The 13,478-nt window shown below is 37.2% G+C and overlaps 1 protein-coding gene and 1 non-coding gene across 2 annotated transcripts in view; both read right to left on the minus strand.

Annotated features, from left to right (window-relative positions):
* GUCY1B1 (guanylate cyclase 1 soluble subunit beta 1) overlaps positions 1 to 13,478 on the minus strand; it is a 40,951-nt gene that overhangs the window by 24,409 nt on the left and 3,064 nt on the right. The gene's annotated exons all lie outside the window — the stretch shown is intronic.
* Positions 11,900 to 11,971, minus strand: TRNAG-UCC (transfer RNA glycine (anticodon UCC)). Its single transcript has one exon. It is a non-coding gene; the product is annotated as a tRNA-Gly (tRNA).

Here is a 13,478-nt window from a genome sequence, read left to right on the forward strand (position 1 = left end):
CACATTTCTTCACTAAAGGAAACAATTCTCAACCCCAGGTTTAAGACAAGACTCATGCATATATCACATGCACTCTTACTACTGTTGATAAGTAAAAAAATGAAATGACTCCTTCGTTTTTCAGGATCATTTCTTATTCCTTGCAGTTTGAACACTGGGTCAGCAGCTTGGCCAAAAGGCAGCACAACTCTGTAAGCTTTTTTTCTTTTGTCTGAGATAAATGAGTTGCTATCCCTAGGGAACGAACCACTGTGCCTTCCAAGCCTTGCATCTGACAAAAGTGAGTTACTAGGGAGAGTCCACACGTGCTTTCATCCCTGTTTTACTCCCACAGCCCTAACAGAGGAACCAGGCCTCTGGTGCACAGGGGTGGCTGAGTCCCAGCTCTCAGGAGGAGGACAAGGACACCTTCATGGGCAGGCAAGACTCCAGGACACGGCTGTCCTAAGTCCGTGCACAGTGCATGACAACAGACATAGCCCCAACTCTTGTAGGTCATACTTTGTATTTGCTTCTCACCCCATCACATTCTCCTTCAGAAGAGAAATGTGACGTGCAGGGGGGCACACCGTGGTGTGTGATGAAGCCATGCTGTTTGTTAAAGCCCTCATCTGACAAAGAAGCATAGCCTCCTTTCTCAGTAAATTTTTTGTAACAGTTGTTCACCTTTTGTGGTCCACCTACAAGGATTCTCTGGAGAGACAATGCTCTTTGCAGAATAATGACAAAACAGGAGACATTTGTAGATACTCATGCTCTTCTTTATGCACTTAGAATGTATTTTGGCTGAGTAACACTAATATGATCATTGCATTAACAGTAGCTTTTCAGGTAGAGGGTAACAGCAACCTTGTTAAAAAGAAAAGATACCCTTTCATCTAAAGCAGCTTTATGCTGCAGAATACTTCAGAAAAACAAAAGAAAGGCAAAGAGGTAAGAAAGTCTAGAAGAGAATGACCGAATCATACCTCCTTATGTCACACCAAAAAAAACCAAATAGTACCAGGAGCTATAATTCAGAAAAAGCCTCAGAAATAGAAAAATGATCAAAAAGGCAGACAATGAGATAGCTTTTATAAAAGGACTAACTAAGCACATGTCATGCAAATCAGGACATTCATCAACTCAGGACCGGAATAGTTATTTTTCTAAAGTACAAATGAAAGTTTCATGAGTAAAAAACATATTTGCTAGTACCAGAAATGCTCCTTGATATAATGCTCAAACATACAGTTTAAGAGCCAACATTTCTAACTGTTCTAGATTTCTAACAGTCACCAGAGGAATCACAAACATATAAAAAAGTACATTCTAAATCTACTATGTAAAATTCTACAACCACTTTTACATCAAAATCTTTGTCTGTAATCATATCACTGTCAACCATCAAACAAAAAAAAGTCTCCAACTGAAACTCAGTTTTTAATTTTGTAGAGCAGGCATAACTTATTTTAAAAATACAAAATAATAATTCCTGCACAACCATTCAAGCATTTACCGCTGTAGAGAGTTATCCAGCCATACAAACAGAAACATCTTTTGTATTACTCAAAGAAGAGAAAGGTCTGCGAATTAAATACTCTTGTTAATCTTAAAACTGCTAGATGGCAAATGATACTGCTGATAAGGCCTGAATACAATCTCATATAGTAGCATTCTATTTACCTAAATGAAACTCCTTGTCAGTTAACTCTCCAGTTAGTAATCATCAGTCTTTAATAATCTGTTCACTTGTCAATGGAAGTCTAGAACTCACTATTTCCTTTTCATTTTCCTTTAATCTTATCATATTCTTACTGCTGACCAAAAATTATACAGTTTTTATGTCTAAAAAAATGTATCTACTTTTTTTTTAACAAGTTCATGAAGTCTTGGAACTGCTACTTAAAATACATTATTACACTCTATGAATGGGCATAAATTAAAAACAAGCTAAACAATTTTCCTAAATACAGCAAGGTAAGACTACATATTTCTACATAAAAGAAACATTCTCTAATCAATGGGATAAAAAACATTAATAAACGTAATGGGGCTGTTTATTTTCATACTCCAAAGTATTTTCAGACTCCACAATAGTACTTCTGGTCCTCTTCCCAAGCCATTCTCTGAAAACTTTAGATCAACTTGCAGGATATCAAAGTCTCACTGATTCTTGAAAACAGCTTCCATGCCACATATTTCTTCTTTTCCTAAGCATGAGGACAGCTGTAGTTATTAGTAGAAAACACCGTCTTGAAGCATAGGAGATCAGCCAGGGATGAGAGGGAAGCATTTACATATCCTAAGAACTGAACCAAAATTAACATGAGAAGAAAACCATCTTGATTGTTTGATTCTCATAACAGGAGATGTAACTAGAAATCAGATACAGTTTGGAGGGAAGTTTGCAAAGGGTGAACAAACTTTCCCACATCTTTGATACATACTGTGCTTTCTTTTAGTCTCTCTGATCTCAGCCAAACCACAAAGGATAACACACACATCTGGAAAAGCAATGAACATCCTCAAAAATTATGCATACTTGACCAATCCGGTAGACACAGTTTTTGTGTGTGAGAATTTTCTCTCTTAAAAATTGACCCAGTTTTATGACGCCTGGTATCTCCTTCAAAACTTCTTACATTTCTTTCCAATTACATTGACTGGAATTTTTCCTGTTTCCTTCTCTGTGCCAAGCCATGCTTCCTTTTTTTCTTATTTTGTCTTTAGTTTACTTTCTCAGAGCTCTTCTTCAATGCCTGCACTTTTTCAGAGTCACCACTTTTTAAAATAATCAGTGGTTATTTCAATGCCTATTCCATTATTTTAGCTATTTTGTTTTTCTTTTTTTTTTTTCCTAGGTCCTTCGGATCACTCAGCAGCCATCTCCTCTGCAGCCTTAATGCTGTATTTCCCACTAAAACAATTTTATTGATAAAGCTAAACAAAAAATAGTTCAATCAGCAATCATGTCTGCATTCCTTGGATATAATCTTCCACAGTGAAACTCACTGCTTTAAGGATTCACTATCCCCAGTATTAGAAGCCTTATTAGACATTCCTGCAACACAGGAAAAGGACCCAGTGCTTGTACTGCATGCTAATACTCCAAAACAACAACAAAAACATCCTGCTTTTCAGTTATTTTTACTTTAAAAAGACAGAGAAAAATATATATTTTTTAAATGTAATCCAACAAAAGCTAATTCACTTTGTGATTTTTTTTTCTAGAAAATTTGTCAGATTAAATATTTACTCCTGCAGGGGATTATGTTCCTCACTCACAATCATGTGGGCAAAAATCTCTTGCTTGTCCTACAAAGATGGTAAATCCCATGCCAGTGTCTGATCTAAATCTGTGTCAAAAGATAAACTGCCTTTTTAAAGCCTGTACTTAAAATTAATTTTTTCTTCCTTTCCAGGACAACTCCTTCTCCGTACCTCTAAACCCTCCTGTGCTGCTACATCCCAATCACTTAGCTAGCTGCTGAGCTGAAACGTAATTCAGTTATTTTCCTGGGTTATTTTTCTGCTGGATGGACTTCCCTGTCTGCTTCATCACCTGGTCACAGAAGATGCTGTGCATACAGAACAACATGTAGCCAGACGGAGCGGCTGGAGGACAGAACAGAAGATTCACTGAAGTCAGCTAAAGCCTTTGCTCTGCCTCCAGTGAGCTAGGTCTGTGGTTTCTGAGGCCTTTCTGCCTCCATATGTAATCTGACAACAGTGAGAACTTCTGAAAGTTTTTCTCTCTTAAGTATCTGATTAGCTTTAAAACTGAATGTGATGGGGAAATGCTGCTGTAAGCTTATCCAAAACGGTCAATGCAATGTGAAAACACTCCTATCTTTACAGAGGTGCTTGTCCTTCAGCAAGTCCACAAAACTGGTACATGATGTATCAAAGCTTGCCTGTATTTACACTAAGGATCTGGTTCTATAACAAGGATGATATGAAGAAACATATGATAGTGTTGTGAAAAGTGTTATAACCAATATTAAAAGTGAGCATGCTTTGTCAGGTTTCCAGAGCTGCTGTGGTTGGCTGTTCATCAACAGCATTCCTCCAGTGGGAGACAGATGTTTTTATCTCCATCATCTATGAGTACCACATATGAAAACAAACCTGCCTTTGTGGAACAACAAGGAATGGCTACAGACCTGAGTATGTGAACTTTAAAAAACCAGAAGACTGCAACTGTTCTCACCTGAACACTTGCTTCCCCCTCCTGGGTGAGAGATGGTTCATGAGCTGCAATTACAACTGCAACACTATACAGAATTCTTAGGTGCATTTGGCTGACCATATTTCAAAAAAATTTCATAATCCATAGTTTTATGAAAAACTGTGGCATTTCCCCTGAAATATTTTGCTGGTATTCCAGTTTTCGACCAGACAGAATTACGGGAATACATTAGCACTGCTCTAATGTTTTTTGCAGACCACAGTGTTTGATCACAAAGGCATTAACAGCAACAACATGTTGGTGGCTTTCTTAAAGGCTTGACTGGAAATGAGCCAAAAGCAACAAGCTCTGGCAAATTCCCAAACCCTGGTTAATTCTTTAGTGAAGTAGCAGCACTACAGTAGCAAACTTTTAACTTCTATATGGCCTTTCTTTCAAAGTACATTCTAATTCAAATAGAACAGAATTTACAATTAACGTCTCATTTACATTTCTAGAGACAAAGAAGGGTGTGCTTTTCTTCTAAAAAATCCATGATTTTAACACTCTTGCCCAAACTAACTCCTGTTATCAGCAGATGGGATGTGATACTTCATGGTTCAAAACTTACATCCTACGTTAGGCCTGTCCTAACCACTACGGTCTGGCAGCTCTTTTTACTTACTTTAGATTAATTCTGAATGATTGCACAGCTTCCAAAGATTCCAGGCCAGACTCTTCTAAAATGCCCTTTGTTTTCTTCCAGAATGTTTATATTATCCAGGTTAATGTGAGGCAGTTTACGGGGGGGGGGGGGGGGGGGATAAAATTAACCATTGCACCATGGAAAATAACACAGCTATAGAGAGGCATTTCTCATGTACAAGTTTGACCTCGAAATCAATGGAAAAATTCCTATTGAGTAGGTCAAAGCAGGATCAACTCTTAAAGCAGCCTTTCCTCCATCAGTCATGCTAACACCTCCCAAACTGCTGTTGGTCTAACAGCACAGAATAGTGTAACAGGTGATATACTACATGAGTCCAATGGACCCTTTGAAAATCTTTCCTATTGTGAAACCAGTTTAGTATTTGAAAACACACTACCAATGTTTAAAGGTAATGTTAATAATGCTGATTTTTAAATCACAGATTGCACACATTTTTGTTTCACATAGAGGAAGTATCTTCTCTATTTTAACGTAGTAAGGATATTCTTTGTCATCTTTAGAGATTTTACAGACAACACAGTTGAACAAGATGCCATACCAGGCTGGTCTTACTTATGCAGTCCATTGTGTACAAAGTGTTTTTTAATGTAGTTTTGTAGTTGGATTGTAGCATTCAAAGGGCATTTGAATAAACCATACTCAAGATGAAGGTTGCTGCTGTCAGAACTTTTTTGTTCCTGTGAAGTAGCACTCACTATCATGTCTCTGTAGTCCGTCATAAACTGGAATTAAACAATCTTACAGAAAAAGAACCCTTCCTGTTAGAGAGCTTTGCATTCACTAAACAGTGAGGAAATGCAAAGGATACAAACAGAAAAAAAAAAAAAACAAAAAAGAAAAAAGAAAAGATGGTACAAGACTGCATGGAACAATTACTTTTTATCCTGAAGATGTATAGGCTTCTCTGTGATGTAACAGCACTATTATTTAGAAGCTGTTGGTGTCACTTTAACAGATCATCTCTGCCCCAAAAGCACACTGGATCTCTTCCTATGAAAACTCCAGTCCACAGTGCATGTCCTGGGTGTGTCACCCTGAACACAACCACAACACCAGCTAGTGCCAAGACCACCTTTATGACTTCTTCCATGATAGGTATTGTTTCTGTTGGGACTTTTGCCACCATTGTGCTTAACTGTTCTTGGTGTACCAAGGATGGAAAAACTGCTCATTAAATTCAACAGACCAGTCAAAACAATCCTAATGACAAAATAACACTACTGCACTTACTTAGAAACCCAGCATGGTTCTGATCTCACCCACAGGAGCATGTCAAGTTTAATTCCATTCCAAGAGTAACACTATTAAATAGAATTACATGTGTCAGAACTGAAGATGGTATCAGTGAAATCAGAATCATCATCTTTGCATCTCTTTTACATTAAAATAGCAAACTCACTGCTCATTCTATTGTATCCACAGATGGTCTGTGTTTTCATCTTTTTTTTCATGTGTTTTCATCTTTTTTTCATGTATTTCATGAAGATGCTTTGTAAAAATTATTAAAAATATTGACCCACTCTCCTCACTCCTCCCAAAAGAAAAAAAAAACCTAGACATGTACATGTTGTGGATGGTCCAGAGATATTTTAAAACACCCAGCTGGGAAAAACATAAATTATATTAAGTTACACGATTAAATAAAAATGGGAATCTGTCCAGGAAAATTATGTTCTGGGTAAAGTAAATAGTTGTATTTATAGACTTCAGAGTTCTGAGTTATTTCCCAGTTTTACATGCTGGATATGAAAGTGTTTAATGTAGGTTTTCAAAACAAGATAGTCCTAAAAGATACAGTTAACAAGTGTAGAAGCTTTTTGCTACTATTCCAGAAACTGAAAATATAAAGCTAGTATTATTTTGCTTCCTTTTAAAAGGAATGACATTTACAAAACACTCTTTTAAGCATTTCATTTACATGAGTGAGTGACATGTTTATAAAACCTACTATCCTGACAGGTCTAAAAGCACTTCCCAATTCTGGGAGCGGTGTGAAGTACCTGAGAGATGCTACAAGAACACTCACCACGCTCTATAACATGCCACTATTTCCTTTTAGCCAAGTCTTTCCCAGATGAATTAAAGAATTTGGCATCCACACTGAACACTTGACCTCCAAGCAGGTCCTTCCCCTGTGAGGAACTGAAGGGGCAGGAAGTGTAGTGTCCTGACCCTATGAATCTTGTATTAATCACCAGACCCATGAAGAATCATCTATTCAGCATCAGTTTTAATAAAACTTAAAATATACTGTTTAGAACTTCAGAATAGCATGAAATAAAGACTTAGAAACATAAACAACAATAAATGTTCCTACTTACTGCCACTTTCTTGATAAACACTCATTAATGTTAAGAGTATATGGATTAAAAAAGTTAATCTTGAATTGTCCTTTCACTATTTGCTTTCCAAAGTCTCTTTTTGACACCTGTTTATAAGATGTCTTTATTGATATGAGACTGATTGAACGTAACACTCCATTCTCAGAAATGAGTAAACCTGCATGCTACTAAGGAGCAGTGAAAAACTAATTTTCATGTTTTTTCACAGACCGCTGCAATTCATTATAACTGAGTCCTAGGTGAGCTAATGTAAGTATGGGCTTCCGGTCTAAAACTCTAGTGAAGAGTCTATTTTTTCATCAGTGTTCATGGTGAACAGGTAATTAACACACTATGTTTGCAATGTTTTTGAGCACAAAAGAATTAGTAACTTTAGGCAAATTGTAAAGCAAGCATTCTTTATAATAAATGAGTTGTGGGCTGGGAAAGGTAAATACTGAGCAAGCTCAACAGCAGTTCAACAAAGCAGGAGAAATGATGCACATGGGACTGCAATATACAGTTATTCATGCCTATCTGGTAAAATTCAGAACTCATTACCTACCCAGACTTCTTCTACAGTCCAGGGAAAAGAAGTACATAAAAAAAAGGAATAGGAAAGCCAGCGTTTTCATGGTAGAAATGCCAAAGGCATTAATAGGATCAAAAAAAACCTGGAAATCCTCAGCATACCCAAACCTATGTTTTGATGTTGAAAAGGAGTTCGACACCAAGGTTCTCTTGCAAATCAGCCCTTGCTGAGAAATACAACAAATAACTTAAAGGCTTTTCACTCATTTCAGCTATCCACAATAACTAACTGAAATGCCATACCTCTTATTTTGTACAGATTTTTGATTCTTATCTCCTGTTTAGTTTGCATTTTTATTGCCCAGGCCACACTGTGTTTATGTAGACATAATATGCACACACACATATACATACACATATATATTTATATACATATGTATCTACATATACAAGTATAGTTTATCAAAAAACTTTACATTCTAAGCTGATAATTTCTCCCAGCAGAAATAATGCTGTTAACACTGCAGACAGATTGGTACAGACTATGGTACTGTTTTACATGGTTTTTAAAGGGTTGTCCTGTATAGAGATTACGGTCAGCTGAAAACTTAGAAAACATGTCATTTTCCAGAATGATTATGAAGAAAAAAAACAAGTGTCTCATAAAGAGCCATAAGCATTTGATTAACTTTTTTTGTTGTTTTGTGAAACCAGGAGAGATGCACTTGAGTACTGGTTGCAGCAACATTCACGAAGTTTGCTCCAAGCCATATTTCCCTGCCTCTCCCTAAGCCTTCATAACACAACCTACCAGTCACAACCTGTCCCTTTTTCTCCACCTACTGTCTGTTTCAGTACTGAGGGTAGATCCTACTCAGCTGGCATACAACTATTCTGTATTTTGTGTTACCCCATTCATTGCTATGTAACATCAGGCTTGATTTACATCACAGCTTTCAAATCTAGCTCTGAAGACAAAATCATTCCTATTGCTACAGCCTTCCTGTGGAATTCATCCCTATTGCTACAGCCTTCCTGTGGAATTCATCCCTATACTATTTGCACACACAAGAGTTAACTAGCTCTTGTAAGGCCGATTACACCATTTCCATTTTAAATGGGTAAGACTACCACACATAGAAAGTTTCATTAATATTGGGCACCCAGTTTGAGACAGGTGGACTTGTTTTTTCAAGGTACTTCATTTTTTATACTCAAAACACAGTTTACATGGACTTTACAAACTATCAGCATCAGACCAACATGCTATCTGAGTTCCAACGTCTCTTAAAAGATTATCGATGTAACTTGTAACAACAGTCTTTCATTACAGCTTCTGTGTATAGCTTTCTAGGTTTCTGAAAAGTTAAACTATGCTATAATATGAATTATTATTACATCTAAACATTGTGTTAAACAACAGTAATAGGCCAAGACCTTGATTTTTACAGGATTTGTCAACAAATGTAAATTGTGTTTTGCCATATTAGTAAGCAGGGAAAAAAAGTCTTTGACAAGGTGACATTCTGAACTCTGCATACGGACACAATAAGTGCCAATATTCTGCAGCTACAAAAGGTTTTTTATTATTAGTTTTGTTTAATATGCATAAAAATGGGCAGGTTTTGCTCTGCAAAAAATTCCAAGGAAACAATGACAGTTTAAAAAGAGAACCAATACTGTCCCCTGCAAAAAAAATAATCTGTAACACACATGCTTAAAGGCAGAGTTGAGTAGCCTTTCCATTTAATCTTTTATATTATTTACTGTTTTGGAATACAACTGCAAATAAAATTAGTGAGAATATCACATCCTGTCAAGGAGTTCATAAGTATCTAAATTCTAGTAAAAGTCAGTGGAGGACATTTTTAAATGCCTAAATGAATAAAAGCATCTACCTCTCCTAACTTAATTAGCCAACCTGCAACAACACCAATGTACTTAACTGCTAGGAATGTCTTTTAAAATGTATCCAATAAAAATGTATTCTTAAATCACATTTTACTGCAAAAGCCACAGTGAGCACCTAAGTCTGACCTTGTTAACCTTTTACCTATATGATGCATAAGTTTCTCTGCCTGTACAGTTTTCTACAGGCAATTGCTAGCTCTGCAGTTTATCTCACCCCCCCTAATTCTACAGTTTTCTGCCACTTCAACTGAACCCAATTTGAAACTGAGAAGAGAAGCTTTCCACTTATACTGCATGCGGATAATTTCTCAGCCCTCAACCTTCCACTGTTTTAACCATAACAGGACAGTTACAGAAAATAAATTCTGTAAAGTAAACTAGCCTGGAGCATTGGTAGGTGACAATGTGTGAAGTCTGGGGGAGAACAACAAAAAATTTCTTTTCTCAGAGGACAAGTGATAAACTTTGGCTCTTTCTTTGTGTGCACTTCCAGACCACTAGGTCCATGTAAAATTTGTGCTACACAGCAGGCTACCCAGACCTGGAGTGCTGGCATGTAGACAGCGCACATCTGTCTAACCCACAAAAGGAGGACAAAGGCAGGATGATACCTTAATTCTACATTAAGCATCGAGCACCAAGAAAATAAGACCATTACTTGCTTTTTGCATCCCATACTAAGGTACAGCCAACAAAGGATACATGGCTCTTGGGGCAGAAAATGACTGTTTTGCTACTGTGCAAATTTCAAAACAGGTATTATTTTCTAGAATCAATTAAAAAGTGGTTTGACCTTTAGGTAGTTACTTTTTGCAAAGACTGAGTATTCAACTTCAGTTCTAGTTTTTACATGCTCATCAGGCTACACCTGCATTTGTGGGGACAGCAGTTGACTAGTTGTGCCATTTGATTTCCCAAAACCAGATCTTTCATGTACCTCTGTGGAAAAAATACTAATTTATTCTACAGCCTTGTGATGAAGCATTTTAATGCATTTCTTAATAAGATATTTGAGTTCTTACTCCTTTTCTTGGCACTATATTTGAAAGTGTCACAGTTGAGCATCTAACCTGGCCTAAATTCAGATTTAGGAGCCTGTAAGAAAATCCTGTATTCATTTAATCAAACACAGAGAGATACTGTTGGGAAACACAAGATAAACGACTATGTACATATTCCCTGCTGACAGCACTGCTCTAGTTCCCACATACTGTCCTGGAGCTGTTTCAGTAAGACAATCCCTCTTAATGCTTGTTAAACAATTAAAACTTTATAGCTGCTGGAGTGCTCAGAATTTCACACATACTGCCTGTTCAGCTCAGCCAAATGTGACACCTGTTGCAGAAGAACTCAGATTTTATCATGACAGAATCCCCTTTTAAAAATACATAACCACACATGTATTTAAATACCAGAGAAGACAGAACTTCACAAACTTTGGATTACTTTTTTGTTTGCTTGTTTGTTTTTTTTAATGAAGCAATATCTGCTTTGTTTTTGGCAGGCACAGAGACAGTAATTCCATGCATACTACTATCACATTCACACACCGTATCACCCAGCAGTACAAATTTAGCTTTGATCAGACATGAGCGCACAACTGCATGTATGTGAGAACAGTTAGGCCTGATATTTTTTAGTTTATGCTAGTGTCATGGTTTAAGCCCAGCTGGTAACTCAGAACCACGCAGCTGTTCGCTCACACCCCCCCTTTATCTCCCCCTCTAGCTCTGGGCAGGATGAGGAGAATTGAAAGATTGTCAACCCCACAGGCTGACACAAGAACAGTTTAATAACTAAAGTATAATATAAAACTACTATTACTACTGTAATAAGGGAAATAACAAGCAGAGAGAATATAAAACTAAAAAGGGAAAAAAATACAACAAACACAAGTGATGCACAATACAATTGCTCACCACCCGCCAACCGATACCCAGCCCAACCTCAGCAGTGATCTGGGCCTTCCAGGTAACTCCCCCTAGTTTATGTACTGGGCATGATGTGCTGTGGGATGGAATACCCCTTTGGCTAGTTTGGGTTAGGTGTCCTGTCTCTCCTTCCTCCCAGCTTCTTTTGCCCCTCCTCACTGGCAGAACATGAGACTGAAAAGTACTTGATTAAGAGTAAGCATTAGTTAGCAACAACTAAAACAATGGTTTATCATCAGAACTGTTCTCAAACTGAAACACAGCACTGTATAGCTACTAAGGAGAAGAAAATGAACTATCACCACCGAACCCAGGACAGTACTGGTGTGTTGGCCGGGAATCGAACCCTGGTCAACTGCTTGGAAGGCAGCTATGCTCACCACTATACCACCAATGCAGATTTATTTATGTTGGCTAGCATTTATGTTAGCTGCAGAGGAACTGAAGATATCTAATGCCAAAAGAATCTTAAGCACCATCTTTTCAAGCCATTGCAATTGTGGCCACACAATCTGAAACAGCCCTGAAATGACATAATAAGGGATTTGAGAGAGCTTTTCTCTTAGCCAGAGAAGGGACAAATCAAAAGTGTCTTCTTAGCAAAAATGTGATTACCACCTCTAAGTAAAAGTTTATTTACTAATAACTTTTTGCACAGTTAGTACAGTGCTGATCAAAGCAGCATATCTCCATGTATTCCAGGACCTAAGTCCTCCTTTTCAAAGACTAAATGAGTGAACTACAATGACAAGTGTATATGCAGCTTACAACTGCCGATAAGCAAAAGAAATGATGATGCTAGATCATCTTCACTTCCCAAGAAGAAAAATCTGCTACTGCAGAATTCAGCAACTGCAGAAGAATTCTTTCCAAGCAGCTCGCACTCCCCCTCTCATCCAGCTTTGCTAAATCCCTGTAATCCTTCCAGGGCTTCATCATGAAAAAACTGTCCACAAGCCCAAATTCTCAGTTCTATGACTGGCAGCCAAAGAAAAACTTAAGGAGAAATTAATTTTTGAGACTTTGCAGTTGAGAAAAGGAATAAAGGCTCCATAAATGAAGATTACCTCTCATCACTCATATACTGGCTTTCTTCATCTTGTTTTGAATTCATCCTATTCAGGATCAACAATGTTGATTCAGAAACAGATGGCTTTAAGTTGTTTGGGGTTTAAAGCTTTTTAGTTCCAGTTCTTTATGAAAACCAAGCCGTATTTCCATTGAGCTGACAAAATTGATATTCAGTTGTTTAGTTATGCTCTGTTTTAAAAGTGGATTAAAAAAACATGGAGTCTAACTTTCCCAAGAATACGACTCTGGGTTATTTAAAAACAGAACCAATACGTATGTTTTCTAGATAGACTGTGGTTTGATAAGAATGTTGAAAAATGAATGAAATAGCAGAAGCAGAGACTTGAAATCATCATCCTGACTCAATTAATGCTAAGTCATGTCAACGAAAACACCACTCTTCCAAAAGCATCAAATTAAACTATTTGGTCTCCCAAATTCTATATATAATAACTTCATTCAATGTCGCTTTGGACTGAAGAAGCCACAGGAGACAAAAGTTTTCATGCTTCAGATGGAGCATACCCTTTAAATTCAATATTTAACTTTTCTGAATGTACTTTTTTGAAAAATGAATTGTTTCCATTCCTTAAGTTTATTCCGTTCTATGTTTTCTTTTCACTTCTATCAATATTAAGTTCAAATTCACTCACTGGCACTTGAGAATCCCTCAGCAATCACAACCCACCACTCTGCAATGCTGATTCACAGCTTCTGCAGTGACTTCAGGGAGAACAAAATAGCAGCATGTGATTAGCTCAACACAAAAAATAAAGCTTAGATGTCAAATTTTGTACCAAACTACCCAGAGGGCTTTCTGCTTGACAGAAACG

The sequence above is a fragment of the Neopsephotus bourkii genome, unplaced genomic scaffold (assembly GCF_033783945.1).
Source record: "Neopsephotus bourkii isolate Nb327-2 ecotype Australia unplaced genomic scaffold, CSIRO-AGI_Nbou_v1 NB_168, whole genome shotgun sequence".
In the NCBI taxonomy this organism is placed as follows: domain Eukaryota; kingdom Metazoa; phylum Chordata; class Aves; order Psittaciformes; family Psittacidae; genus Neopsephotus; species Neopsephotus bourkii.